Source organism: Halictus rubicundus, chromosome 9 (genome assembly GCF_050948215.1).
Source record: "Halictus rubicundus isolate RS-2024b chromosome 9, iyHalRubi1_principal, whole genome shotgun sequence".
NCBI lineage: Eukaryota > Metazoa > Arthropoda > Insecta > Hymenoptera > Halictidae > Halictus > Halictus rubicundus.
The window spans coordinates 7,760,198-7,775,451 of record NC_135157.1 but is presented as its reverse complement, the minus strand read 5'-3'; the positions used below and the strand labels follow the sequence as shown (position 1 = coordinate 7,775,451).

Below are 15,254 nucleotides of genomic sequence, written 5' to 3'. Positions count from 1 at the left end.
TCATTCGTTCGCTTAATTGTCATTTGTCGCAGCTTCCTCAAGAGGAACCCGGGGAATGAAACGTGAGAAATGAAAACTCGACTAAGCGGCGGCGGTACGTGTCGCGAATAAAGAAAAAACTCCGTCGGACTTATTGCTTTCGGGGCTGTTCTAATGACCCCCGGGGGGTGAAAGTCGAAAGTAATCATCGTCGTCGCCATTGATGGATGGCCTCGACACGAGGCGTCCGGGGATGGGGGGCAAGAAACAAATTTAGAAGGAACGTGGCTAATTAGTGTGGTCCTCGCAGCCCTTGCGATAGCATTTTCCTCGTGCGGGACACATCGTCCTGCGCGCGTTTCGCTCCGGGAAAGTCATGACGGGACGTTTAAAAGTGTCAGGTCGCGGTAGAACGTCCATGCGATAACGAATGAATAATATTAAGATAGTTTGTTCCATCGTGACATTCATATTGCCGATGATAACAGCTCGGGAGGAGCAGAATACATTGTTCGCAGAGGGGGACGCGGTGGAGCAAACGGTTCAGGTTAACCGTGATCAGACAAAGGGGGAAAACGTACTTTATATAATACGTAAGAGTATTATGGAAACAAGGTTTCTTGGAACGAGACGAACATCGAGGAGGTACTTTCACGGGACGGTTGACTGTCTTTTCTTTCTTTGTCCGCGATGGTATCGAGGACGAGCCCCGGGAAATTGGGTCGATGGGTTTAGGAGCTTACGACGCTGCTTTCAAAGTTATTCTTCAACCTCACCTTATTATATCTGATGCTTGTTTTGATTTACCGGCCCCTCGAAATGGCTGATATCGAAGGGGAGCGCCTTTGGCTAATCGACTGTCGGGATTTATGCTCAGCTTAGACTGAACACGAAAATTATTTCGAAGTATCAGCTTGCCCCAAAAGGTCCTTCGTGTTACATACAAACGTGTCGTTGCTCAACACGAGCACATAATACAAACAGCGCAATCATAAGCTTTCAGTTAATCAAACGCTTGTTTACGGAGCTTAGGGCAATCTAATATGTTTGGTGTTTCAGGATGGATGTGGGGTGATTCTACATGCCAAAATGAGTGAAAGAAAAGGAGTAACATTTTTCCGTTGGACGCTTCGTTTTTGAGAAAATTGAGATTGAAAAGTCAAGTAGAATTGGTCGACCATTCGTCAGACGCGTCGGACGATTCCTATCCTACATCACGAATAGTCATCAAAATGTTGTTATAATTTGATAAAATAGAAGATTTTTGATAACTCGCTCTGATCGAATGTTCTGTGTATACTTTAAGGAACTTATAAACAAAAAATTATTATTTTTCTTTTTGGGACGTCAACCGTTCGTTACCCACTGAAATCCAAAAGTTACATTGTATTTTCTTATTATGGATCAAGAGAAAGAGCAAAAATAATACGACCAAGTGTTCACCAATCAACATATAAGATAAAGGAATTAATGAACACAACGACGAAATTACAAAACAAAATACAATCACAAAATTTGAAGTAATCAACAAAAATGTGCTCAGGGTAGCTGTGCAATACTTCCAGTTAAAAATTACTGCTTTTGTTACAGCAGATGTAATGACGTATCAATTCTTATTCACGGACGTATGAATTCCGGGAACAAAAACTGAATGCACTCTCGCCGATCCCGCCGATTCAAATGTTCCGTTCTAGCGAAAATAATTCGCGCGGTCCCTGTCAAACGGGGCTCAGCCTAACGAAGAAAATCTATCGAACCGGTTCGGGGAAACGAACGAAGATATAGGACACGGTGTGTTCCATTTCTTTCGTCGAACAGAAATAAAAGACGAGGTCGACGGGGCGACGTCAAATTGATGGATACCGCAAATTCGTCGAACATCGTTCCCAGTGCATCGATTGCAGCCGGCGCGGCGCGGCGCGCAGCGAGGAACACCATTCCGTGCGTCTTGCCGACGGTGAATTTTATTTACGGTCCGATAAATTCGCCGTCAATAATGATCGCGGGGGCATTGTGAATCGATCGGCGCAACAGATGGCGTTCCTCTATCGAAACCGGGCACACCTGATTGGAGGGGAGAGTACGCGAGCCCCGTGGTACACGCACTCGCGCGCAACACGCACGGCCGCGCAACTACGGGCCAAGTAATCGAATAACGCTCCGACGATAAACTATCACTTCGCCTCGTAAACCGTGCGTTCAATCGACCCAAATTACTTAGCGGTATCGCTCGCTGCGTGCTGCGATGAAGATAAAAATATTACTTACAACCACCGGTCCGTGGTTTACGCGTTTGTTCGGGTTACACGAGCTATCGTGTAACATTTCATCCCGCGGCGCTGTAATATCGAGCCACCAGATGATTCAATCTCAAGTTTTCTTTCTTCTCTTTAACCGCTTAAGCATTCTTTTCTGCCTGCGTTTAAACAGCTACATTTGGAGCAGGTCTATACGCTGACACGGTAACATAAGTTTCATAAAACCGTACAATTTTTTGTGTTCTTACCTATATCTTGTATCTTCTAGCATGGGACAAACTTTGTCGATATCATGATGCATAATTACATATCATAATTCCTTGAGAAATTAATAATTTTGTTTCGAAGTTCTATCAATATTAAGTGCTCATTAGTAGACGCTCTTTCACTGTCTATCTGTTAACCTGTTCACAGGGAAAGACGAATTTAGTATTCGTTCTTATTTTTACTTTGAGTGTGTTCCAAATTAATTTTTACGTTAACATATTGAGTGTACCAGATTTAGTTAGAATCATCAAATTGCTAGAAGTGCGGAAGAGTATTTTTAGTAGTATATATCTTAACTTTTCAATCTTTCATTCAATAGATTACATTGATTTTATTGCGTTTTTATTATTAACTTCCATTTATTAATTTATTATTTATTTTTATTATCAGTTTCCAACCAAGATCTGGTTTCGGACAAAAATAAAATTTTTCAAGTAATTTTAATGTATGCAAATAAAGTCAGGATAAACGTATTACATTTTTATCTAGTTTCTGCAGAGTTCAACACATTTTTTATGAGGTATTCCCGGTCTTTCAATTCCGTCTTCAAAAAATTCTGCCGTCTGTGATTTAAACCATCTGATAACAATTCCAGAGCTGCCGCAATTTCGCTGCGAAATTTTCAACCTTCCAACATGCACCCCTGACCTCGCTCCCAGTGATTACCAGATTTTGCTGGATTTCAAACAATGGCTTACATTGCATAGCTTTGAAATTGTCGAAAAATTGAAAAGCTGTGTGATCGGATGATTTAAATCACAGGCGACAGAGTCTCTTGAAGCTGTGCTTGATATTTTAGTAAAACGGTCTCAAATCTGTGTTGTAGTCGACGATAAAATTGCGAATAAAAACAAATACATACATGCTGAGTACGTATAATATTATAACTTTGTATAATTTTGTATCTTATTTTTACTGCAGTATTGCAATGACTGCTGATCTTTATAACTAATAGTTTTCGTTCAATCAGCATTTTAGCATTGTATTCCGACAGTTTGTACTTTTCATTTTTAACGTGGGAGCACAACATATTTCAACCATGATTACAGGGTACCGCATTCTTTGTATTACGTTTTCATGTTCGATCAGATGGGCTCTTTCAGGAGGCCCTCGAAAAGCTCATCAATGGATAATAACGCGGGCTCATAAACTGGCAATGTCATTTTGCCGCGAACGTTTAGCGCGCGTTTAAACGATAAATTTTAATTAAACTGAATTACGCGTGACGGAGAATCCCGTCCGTATCATTGCCCTCTTCAACATTGTTTTTCAATGACTAATCACGTATGAGTCAGGTATTAATTACTTGGGATCCCGGCGCAGCCGAGCAAATAACCGTGAACGAAATCGCGTATCCCCGTCGAACAATGTAGGGAAAGTTTCCGGTGTTGGTCATTGTGCGCGATCGTGTACCTCCAAGGAACTACGATAAACAGTGCATTTGCACAACTGAAAACAGCAAAAAAAAAAAAATAGAAAGAGAAATAAACAAATTTATCACAAGAATAAAATAAAATGTAATTACAAGATGGTCCGAAAGTCACAAAAATTGCCTACGTTTAAACTATGACAATTTTGTAAAAAATTAACGTACAACAATGAATTTGGACTCATTTCAAAGCTGGAAGATTCTAATTTTATAATCCATCGTTCATTTTATTCTAAGATTTCTTTTCATAATGTAGCAGGCGAGAAACTGAGGACGTGTTTTTTCTCGAAAATTCTATACAGTCAAACGTATGTGAAAACTTTAAAAAATTTTCTTCGTGACTGAAGCCACCATATATTTAAAAAATGAAGTTTTCTCTGTGCAACGACACCTTAAAAATTGTGATACGATATTTTTTAATCGTTTTATCGAGCTTCGAATGAGAGAAGTAGTATAAGTTACACCTTGAGGGTTTTACACCGAACTTGTTCCTCGTTTTTCTTCTATAAAACAGCGAATACAAATCGTACATCAATTTCTAAGGAGTCGTTGTACAGAGAAGGTTTCAATCTCGAAATCTATGGTAGTTTCATTGACCAGAAAAATTTTGGAAAGTTTCTGGAGACGTTTGAATTTACAGCATTTTTTTGGAAAAATGGGTCATCCGTTTCCCACCTGTTACATCATGTAAAAGTATTTTCCAGCCTTAAAATGAGTCCAGGCTTATGGTTGTGCTATTTGCTTTTACGCAATTGTCACAATTCAAATATCGACAATTTCTTCAGAATCGAAAATGTAGTATTCGAATACCGAAGTACTCGAAAATCACGATAAAGAATAGAATCGCTTCCATCGCTACATGAGATAGAGTTCTGCGACCGACCTCGGGATCGCGCGAGACACACTTACACGTGTCGCCGCGTAATATTGACCTCGGCCGATCGCGCGTAAATAAACGTGATTAATCGGAACATCGCGAGGACTTTCTCGCTCCCTATTTTTTCAGTTTCGTAAAAACAGCGCTGCCCGATAAATCATTCCGTCCTCCGGCCCCCCGCCGCCGCCGCCGGTCAAGCGACCGAGTGATTTATGTATCAATTGTTCCGTGCTCTATTGAAACGCGGGCATCAGTCGCGCGCCGGCCACGATTTCGAACGGCACCAGGGGCCTCGATCCGCGAAAAGTTCGACACGTTTGTTGCGATAATTTCGTAACCGTGTGCCACACATTTTGTCCCAGAAAATCCCGGAAACGACGAAAGTCAGACTTTCTCTCTCTCTCTCTCTCTCTCTCTCTCTCTCTCTCTCTCTCTCTCTGCCTGCGGGCTCCGCCGGAATTCGATTCGAAGTTAAAGAAGTATTAGAAATTCCGTCGAGGCGCTAAACTTGGGTAGATGGAAACAATTATCGAAGATTCGCCGACTGCCGTCTTGCGTTTCCTGTGCGAACACTTACGCTTCGCGTTCGACTGCCGGTGTGTATTGTTTTAAATCTTGTTATTGAATTTGACGAATAAATTGTGTATTCTGGGAAAGGGAAAAACGGAATATGCAGCTTGCGAATTAAGAAAATTTAAAATTAGAACTTTGTTCGGCTGCTGTGAACTAAAAATTGTGATCCAGTAATTTCCTAAAAATTTTTGAATGTCTCGTTAATCTTCCTAAGTGCGCTAATATTAGTATGGAGGTCTGTCCCGAAAGAACAGGTTTCGTACGTGGTATTCGGGCGCATTCCATCACGCAACAATGTGATTAGGACGAATTTGCATGGGTGTGCCTAGGTGTACGTTAACGTCGGTAGGTAGCACGTCGGCCAACACGAAATCAAACGGTTGTTTGCCGCGACTAGTCCCCCTTCCAAAACGCGGCTTTAAAGTCGCGCCGGTAGCTAAAGTAAATTTAGCGGCTTTCAAAAGCGGTACCAACTCCGACCGGATGTTCAGCAATGAGTAAGCGATGCGTGAACCGGTGCCGTGCAGCCGTCCCGCCCGGAAGCAACCCCTATTTGTATTGCCGCACCGCAACTATAATGCACACCGCATGCTAATGTTAGGCCTACTCCGCTTCCTGAGCGTGATTTTATTGACGCGGTTTCACACGGTTCGCGGTTGACATTTTTCCTTCTGCGAATCCCTAGACGACACTCACCTGATACCCCACTGTATCGCGTTAGAAGGATTAGTTTGCTAGGTGATGTGTACAAAAATTTATTTGAAATTACTATTGCTCGGAATTTCGAAAAAAAAAGTAAATGTCTCGATTTTTAACTTTTTTAATCTGTGCCTGTATTGAATACTTTTATAAGATATTTTTGTAGATCTAAGTAAGTAAGATTTCATTTCATTTAATTGCACCCTTGAAATTATTATGACACTTCTTTTATTTTGAACTTCATTGAATAAGAAAATTGATCTCTAGACTACGAATCTTTGTGCAAAGTAAAAATGGTCTCCGTCAATTGCAAGTCGTAAGAGCTAAAGAGGAATTTCCTTCCTTGTTTCAGAATTTTGTGGAGTTGAAAATTATGTATCCCCCAATTATTCTAATCGTTCTATTCTCTATTCTCAGCACATCGATTTAATTTTACCTCTCGTCACTTTTGAATAAAACATTTTACTTTTTAATATGATACAAATGTCCTCGTGGGCAAGCAAAAAAATTATGGGTATTCGCGACGCAGCAGACGGAATCAGTTATCTGATATTTTTCAGGTATTTCTGAGTGTTTCGATACGTGCACCGACCGGAGATGCAAGAATAATGATCTCAGGAATGGTAGTGTCCCCGCTCGTCCGCGCACCTGACTCGCGTTTCGACTAAACCGATTTCAGTATAGACCGCTGTTCTTGCTCGTTCTGTATTTATGAGCGCCGGCGAAGTCATAAAATACGAGTGGCTCCGCGTACGGTCGCGTATGGTTTCATTAAAAAAAATTGCAATTGCAGTTTTGCGACTACGTCCCAGCATCTGCGGTAGAAATACGGTCAGTTGAGGATAGATACTGGCAGCATTCTTAACTCGAACGCCGTATATCAATTCTTATTAGCACGTATCTATAAATTGTCACATTTTACGTCTCTCATTATCATTTTGCAAAACGACATGACGAATGTCATTACACCGTGCAATTCTGCTGTTCGTCGAATAACCTATTTCGGCCTAGACACAATCCAAACAACCAATTAACATTATAATACATTCAATTCAAATTCTAATTACCACCATGGAACGGTTTGAATGAATCGTGGTCAACGAACACCAAAATATTTTAATTAAGATTAGATTAAAATTTGCAATTACACAACAGAATTTGTGTTTCTCGGTTCAACAATTTCTTTGTTTCACGGACCATTTCCTCGACTGATTAAACATGCTTTTTACCTTTATTTTGAACAGCATTTCAAGTTTAAAACTCAGTGATATACGTGGGAGTTGAACTGTGTGATCAATCTTTGCCAATTTCAATTTAGTTTTGCAATCACTTACCGAAACTTTGATAAACTTTGTTTAGTTTTGTTTGTTTTTTAAATGGTACGAACTTCTTAAAAGTATTCTTAAAACTTTCAGTAGAAAGAATTCAACAAAACAATTCTTAGAAATGCAACTAAAACGAACTATTCATATGTTTGACAATACTTTCAAAATAGCTATACTTCTCGTACAAATTTTACTATTTCCGAACGAAAGATTTCCTAATAATAGACGAATGTGTACTTCAGAATAGCTATTAACATTCATTTTAATAAAACTTACTCGTTTCCCCCCAAGAAACCCCTAAAAATGCGGTTAGGTCCATATTACTCTTAGAAATTTCATCATTATTGGATGGAAAAATTCATAATGTCAGAAGAACGTGTATTTTATAAAATCCGTTAACGTTTACTAGAAATAATTCACTTGTTTTTTCACAACAAATTTCTAAACGTCCACGTATCGTTCGTCCAATTGTTCATGTGTTTGTCGAAACTCCCACTTTCAGTTCGCCAGAGTGCAAAGGAAAAACAAGTGAAATGGCACGGTGCAACGATTCCTGAAAGCCGTATGGGTGCAAATAAATCGGCAGACGTCAGGCCATTGCGAAACAACGGTGCTCGTCTTGCGGCGAGCAGTCGGTGTTCCGCGCGCGGCGCGAGGAACCGAGCTATTCGAACGTCCGCATAAAAGAGTTTCAGCTACCGAGGATACACATACCTCGGGTGGTAGGAGCCAATCCCATAATAAATACTGAAGTCGTATTCCATTCAAAATTTTCGTTCAGAAGTCCGTGTCAATCGAGCTCGCCGAGAATTTCATTCCCGGGGAAGTAGTTTCGACGAAATGCTTCGCTGTAAGTTCGGCCGTCGGTGCTAAAGTTTAATATTTCCTGCGCTGAAAAGTATCTCCTCCGAATCGATTCGACCGCCGCCGCGCACCTGGAAATGCTACGGTAAAATCCGTCGATATATATATATATATATATATATATATATATATATATATATATATATAGTATAGACGTATGTATACGTGTATCGACACACACGGATCCGTGGAGCACAGCCGTGATCAATCGTTTACACGCCGGCACACGTCCAATCGCGAGCGTTTTCCTGGTACCGCGCGCGTGTTAAAGCGCGATGCGTCCTCTCTCCTATGTTATTGCTTCTGACGCAGTATAACCGCAGAATTTATACGGAGCTTCCTATATGCAAATGGACGACGGGGCCCTGGCAAGCTTCGAGCTTTTAATCGTAACTGCCAGCTTAACCACCTAGCGAATTCGTCGACACATCCGACATTGAAACCGTTTCCATGTAATGCTCGAAAATCGTCGGGCCCGAGCTCCGCTCCGCGCGCGCACGTCCCGCGGAATCGCGACCCGTCATCTTTTCACTATTTCCGCTTTCTATGCTTTTTCCATTAAACAGTTTTTATAGACCGAATATCAGCGAAATCCCGCCGATTGACGCGTTGCCTGCCTGTCCGCGAGAACATTTTTTTCCGCGCACCTCCGCGGTCGAATATTCGATTTCTAATGTGGCACATGCTCAATGCGTTCTAGTTTACATTAATAGTTTAATTCTAGTTTAATGGATGTCACCAATCTGGGGCTACAAGCCCCAAGGAGGTGAATCTACATGAAAAAATAAATGTTTTTTCGTTTGAGGCTTTATTTTCGGGAAAAATGAGTTCGAGGGTCCGTTTGTGTTCGCGTGCCCTAGTATCTGCAGGAAGTAGAATGGGTGGGTCGTGAACAGACGCACCAGCCGATTACTTACTATGTAATAGTAGCACTCGCATACGTTGAATTTTTTTAAAATTACATCTATACAGTGGTTAAAGCCCTATAGTGTCCCATTATGTCTGCAAGATACCGGTAAATATTACAACGTTTTGTATTAAAATTTCTCTATGTTCCACGTGCCACATTTATTAAAAACCTCGATAATATTAAATTGAATGGGCTTGGTCCTCGTGTACTGACACTTTTGTCAACCACCGTTTGTCACGCTGAAGTTATAGAAGCATTTTGTCCCTTTGATATTGGGCTGAATTGGACGTCAACTTTGATAGAATTTAACTAAAAATGTGATTGTTACGATTTCCCGAACGCTGCACAAGGATTAAAGAATGTTCGGAATCCGTTGCACAAAGAATACAATCCGATCGTGTTTTCACGAAGAATGAAACGTGACCAACCGCACAGTGGCACTGATACTTCTGTCGTTACAAAGTACTGGCAGGCAACTCCTGTTCGAGTAACGCAGCATTTCTGCAACACGGGTTTATCCTAACACGCTGCACTGTTAGAGAATCGGAGACACTCTTGTTATATCGCTACATTTTTGCTGAGGAGGTGCAAGATTCGAGATAGAACTTGAAAAATGCTGAATATTGTGGAGTTTCGTAAAAGCACACACTGCTGAAAGAGTGAACAAACAAAAATGATAGTTTCTTCGAAAAAAAGCGGAGAAATAAAGATGCTGCTGAAGCCGGCTCTGAGAATGAAGGTATTTTGCAACACAGGAAGCTGCATCTTCTTTGATGCTGCTTTAGAGAGATAAAATGAGAGAAGATGGCGGTTTAAAGTATTCCGCATTAGCATAGACGTAATGCTTTTTGTACACATATGTTAGTAGTTATGAAAACAAATTACGTGGTTGTTAATTTTCGAAAAGTTATTGAAATAATTTATATTACATTTAAATTCTGTGTACACATCACAACACATGACAGTGTTATTTGTAGTTGGTCAAATTATAAAGCTAAACAATCAAATTCTCTCACAGGAGAAAATATTTTATGATTTTATCTTGTACGAAATTTAATCAACCTTTTAATCGCTTCAAAATTCAAAAATCAAGGGAGCGGTTTTTATCCTTCTGGATTTTTCTAGGTCCTGACAAAATGTGGTGAAATACAGATTGTTCGAGAATAAATGGCACAAAAATGGTGAATTCGTGTGAAAACATTAGTAGTAATTGTGGAATAATTGACTTTCGCAACTTTCTTTCTATAGGAAAAAATCGAGTTTGAACTTTTGCCAGGAATTCGTGTTACTCGATAGAGCTTGACCATAGCCGTCTGTATATTATTTGGCGTTTCTACTTATTGTAATCAGTACACTGATTTTACACGGATTTTTGTTACACGGATTTTATGCATTGAGTTTTTCCCTTTGCTAAAAAAGCAGACATATTTGTTTCATTAGCCATAAAATCCAGCAGACGAAGCAGTCGTTTCTTCAAAAAAATATGAAAGTTTTAACATGCCCTTTTTCCCTCCATATGCATCGTAAATCTTTGAGGTAGCATTGCGCCAGAAATTTATAGCAGTGGCGAACAGTACAGCTCAGTTACTGAATTAGGGGATGCACTGAATAAAGCGTGAGCGTCAGTGAAAGAATTCTCAATGTAACAAAATGGAGGTTACAATAATTATTAATATAGAAATACTGGAAAAATACTTGTCAATTTTAAGTTTATTTATGAAAACTATAAGTAGCTTTATAGAAATTTCGCAATTTTTTTCCTGTTAAATTATATTTTTATGTTTTTCTCGAAATGAATGGTTTTTTGAATCCGACGTATACAATTTTTTAAAATAATTCTAATATGGTACCAATCTCGAATTTTTCATTGCTATGAAATAATAAGAATTTATCAAATGACAAGATTGCCTTATAGAAGTGTGTCCTTGACCACTATAGTGGCCAGTTCGTGGCCCTCTAAAGGTTCACGCACGACAGACGCAGCGTTACAGAATTTCTCCGGTCTCGTGTATAATTACCGGGCACGAAGAACGCAATTCGATCGGGTTTCCGCGAAAACGAGGTAGAACGCGATGAGCCTCGGTGTCTCGCCGCTTGCCTCCGCCGAACGCTCGCGTTCTCCACGCGAAGTTGAAGTCTCCACCCTCGGCCGGGCGCGCACCGCTTGCTTGATCCTTACATGCAAAATCCGGAGTGGCGATCAATGGGTGGCGCGCCGCGAGGAGATTGGGGTTGATGGGCAGAATAGGCGGGTGAAGCTTGGCCACGGCATTCAACGGGGCTAACTCTATCCCGGCAAATTACATTTCCATCCCTCTACGTGATAGGTGCAGCAAACATGCCCGTCAACGTCCGACCGAGTTTCTCCCTGATTAGTGACACTCCACGCGGATTATATTTCCAAAGCAATTAATTAACAAACTTTCGCGTATCACCGTCACGAAACCCGGGGAACCGTCACGACATCCGCGGATGAAACGCCGAGAGAGAGAGAGAGAGAGAGAGAGAGAGAGAGAGAGAGAGAGAGAGAGAGAGAGAGAGAGAGAGAAAGGGAGAGCAAGAATGAAAAAAAGATAGCCGTTCGCCGGGACAAGAGGAGAGAACGAAATTTCTTACGGAGAACACTATTCATCGCTCCTCGACGTCAAGGCGCACTTTCAACCCCTCTCTCGTCTTATAATATCGCGTCGGGCTCGCGGTGAACACGTTTCAAACGGAGTTTAACACTAGAACCAACTGACGGCTCAAAACGTTGCTGTGCTCCCTGCTGGAAACTGTTAACGAAATTTATTCGCGCGAGCGTTCGCTGTAAATCCCTCGAGACAATGTTGTCATTTTTCGGAGATGTTAACACTGTCGTTGCGACACGGGAATTCGACGGATAAACAAAGTTGCGAGCGCTGTCGTAGAATATGTAAAATTGAAATTTCTCTTCGTCAGGCATGCAACTGTTTGCGCATGATAGAGCGATACGCACGACATACTGTTGTAACCTGCACTGTGTGCGGAAAGAGATAAGAACAAAAGTGTCGTATTGACGCTAGATGTGGGTTAAAAAATAGCCACTTTGACAGCTCGGTGCTTGCAGTGTTGATAACAACGAGAACCCTACACTTCCGAGTCGAAAGAAAATATTCCTCTGCTATCAATATCCGAACCGCAATGTGACATGTCGGGGAATTAAAATTTTTCTAGCAGCCCTGCAATTTTTTCAAGACTCAATGTGATCGTTAACTGATCAGAAAATAAAAACTAAGAGACAAATACGCAGTGCCAAAAAAGTGAAACAGAGCTCTCAGTGACAGAAGTCCAACAACTACAGTAATCTCAGTCATTAAGCAGTTGCTAATAACCTGAGATGTTGATGCGACTGTAATCCACGAGAAAAGAAAACGATCGAACAACGAACAGATTCGACAGAAATTGCATTTGAATAATCGGTACGTACATTGTGTGTTCTTTGTTTTCGTTTTATAGTTGTTGATACGCTATCGTTATTACATCAAATTCATATAAAACTCTGTCGTATAATCCCCGAACGTTATGAAGAACGTCGCACGAAAATTGAATTATTCTTGTGAGCGTAGTTAGCGATTCATTGAATCTTCATAGTGAACGTGTACCTGCAACAACACGGCGTACCCCTTCTCGCAGTAAATTCTTAACGATAAAGGCTCCCCGAGAGTGCAGTTGCGAAAGAAATTGCGACGCGAGGGTTAACGGAGCTGTTCGTCAAAAGATCAGAGATGACCCGTTCCACGAATCGTCCGGCTATCTGGGACCATTAAATTCGGTGAAATTCGAGTATCATATTCTCGTTCGTAAAATGAATAGCACGCTCTGTCGAACGTGGTATTAAAATGGGTTCGGTGTGCAAGAAGCGTCGAGAGGTTTCCCGCGTTTCTGCTCGACGCCTAAGCTCCGCGGAGTGGAAGCGCGGCGAAGTTTCTGGTGCATCCTCGCCGTGTGAATTAGCGGCATTTGCATGAAATGTTTATGTAATTTACAGATAAAGTTAGCAGGGGTGGAGATGTGAGCGGAGGAGACGCGGCCTCTCTCTCTCTCTCTCTCTCTCTGTTTCTGACGCGCTCGCGCGCGATATTAAATTTATTCCGACCGATGGATCTCGCGTTTCCCTCTGTTCCAGTTCACGAACCTTTGATCTCGAAACGAGAGAGATTTTTTCCCAGACGAGGCGCGTCTCGCACAAACTCTCCGCAGAGGCCCGGAGTAAATAAACGGAAGAATGACGCTCGCGGTCGTCGGTGAAGAACCCGGCTGCGGGCTGACCAACGGCTGACCTCTTCCACTGGGTCCGGAGTGCGCGTACACGCGAGCTATCAGAGCCCATGTCACGGCTTTACATCGACGGTTTACCTTCACGGGATATTCCGCGATAACCGAAATCAGTTGGAACGTATATCATTTAATTACGCGGCATTCGGGGCCTCCGGGGCAAACATCCCGCGCGCTCGATTCGCTACCGCCCTTGTTAATTTGAAAAACGTCAAACGCTGTCCCGGGCTGTCTGCTCGGACGGCGTGTACGTTCGTAAACGTTGTTAATTAGATTTCCTGGCGTACGTCGACTCAACCGTTCCATCAAGAAACTGATCAAGCATCTCCTATTCGTCGGTTCGGTATCCAACGGATCTTTCACTGAATTCCTGCAAGGTGAATCTTCTCACTGGTCCACTCACCCGATCAGAAATCTCGCACGGTGACAGCCGCGGCGGCTGTCTGCTATCCTCGACGGTAGCGCCTCGCCAGACATCCGATCGCCTCAGGATCGTTCCCCGACCTTGCGTCGAACCAAGGCGGATCGCAGCGTCCTCTTAATCACCGGGACGGTCCTCATCCCGAGGACCTTCCTGCGATCTATCCACCCTGGGTCCTGGCTTTCTCGAGGTTCCACGGTCGCCGGGCGTCGCACGTGATCGACGATCTATGGCTGCTATACAGATGCTGGCCAACTGGAGCACGGGTTAGATCGGTCTCGTGTTTACTCGCGTTTCACAGTCTCTGGAACGCGGATCGACGCTCGCGTACGCGGAACGGTACCCTGCCGCCGTGGGGCGTAGGGGTTGCTCGTCGGACACGAGCCGCTCGGGAACAACAATGCGAGAAAGAGGGAGCGAAGTCGCACACGCGGTGGCCAGTCGCAGACTGAACTCGCGGATCGCGAGTAGCATCGATTTCGATGGAGGGGGAAAGGACTACGGGCCGAGAGTGCGAGGGAGGGGGTGAGGGCGCGGTGGGAGGGCGGCGCGAACAGGGTGGATGAGGCGAGGGAGCGGACGGGGCACTACGAGAGGAGCAGTCAGCCCGCACGCATCTTTGCGCGACGCACTGTACACACAGTGGTCCGAAACCTCCGAAAACGTGCCAGAATTCATTTTTGCGACACATGTACATTTTTATATACTATTTTAAGTTGAGTAAAAGGACAGACATTTTCCCGGGACATCTACTTTTCGATCCCTATCTATCCAATTATAGCATCCCTGAGACTGTACATTGGAAGTTCTTAGTTTCTTGTATAGTACATTAATGAAATAAATTATTTGATTCCAGATTTGTAATTATTGTTTACGTTACGATGCTCCCAGAATATCCTACAACACGAAAGACATAATTGAAGAGGGCGCGTGTAATGTATGAGGTGTGTAACATGTACATCGTCTGCTTTTAGCCCAAACCCAAGCATCTTGCTATCTGTTCAAAGTTGACCATTCTGCAGGTGAACAGGATTCTTTGAGATGAGGGTAGCTGGACAATATTACAGTGACTCCCATTAACCCTTTGTACTCTCACGTCGTGTGTGACTCGACATTTTTAAATTGTCAGTGTAACACTTTGTGGACCGCGCGATTCTGCATTCACACGTGCACATAGCCCCGCTCCAAAAAGTGGTAAATGTGGTAGAGTTTCGTGTAACAAAAAGACTTTTCGTGAAAGTCCGAATTAGTAACACATTTTCTTCGTCAACTAAAAAATTCCGTATTTCTGAACCAACATTCGAAATTCTGAAAGTTTCAAAGCAGAATACATATTTGCAGGTAGTCAAGCTCCAC

General features: G+C 42.4%; 1 protein-coding gene across 3 annotated transcripts in view; it reads right to left on the bottom strand.

Annotated features, from left to right (window-relative positions):
* The window catches only part of LOC143357090 (discoidin domain-containing receptor 2), a 170,733-nt gene extending 156,405 nt beyond the window's left edge, over nucleotides 1–14,328 (bottom strand). For all 3 annotated transcript variants that reach the window (XM_076793309.1, XM_076793310.1, XM_076793311.1), the window contains exon 1: nucleotides 13,881–14,328. The gene's annotated coding sequence lies outside the window, so the exon portion shown is untranslated. The remainder of the gene's footprint in view (nucleotides 1–13,880) is intronic.
* Between the last annotated feature and the right edge of the window lie 926 nt (nucleotides 14,329–15,254).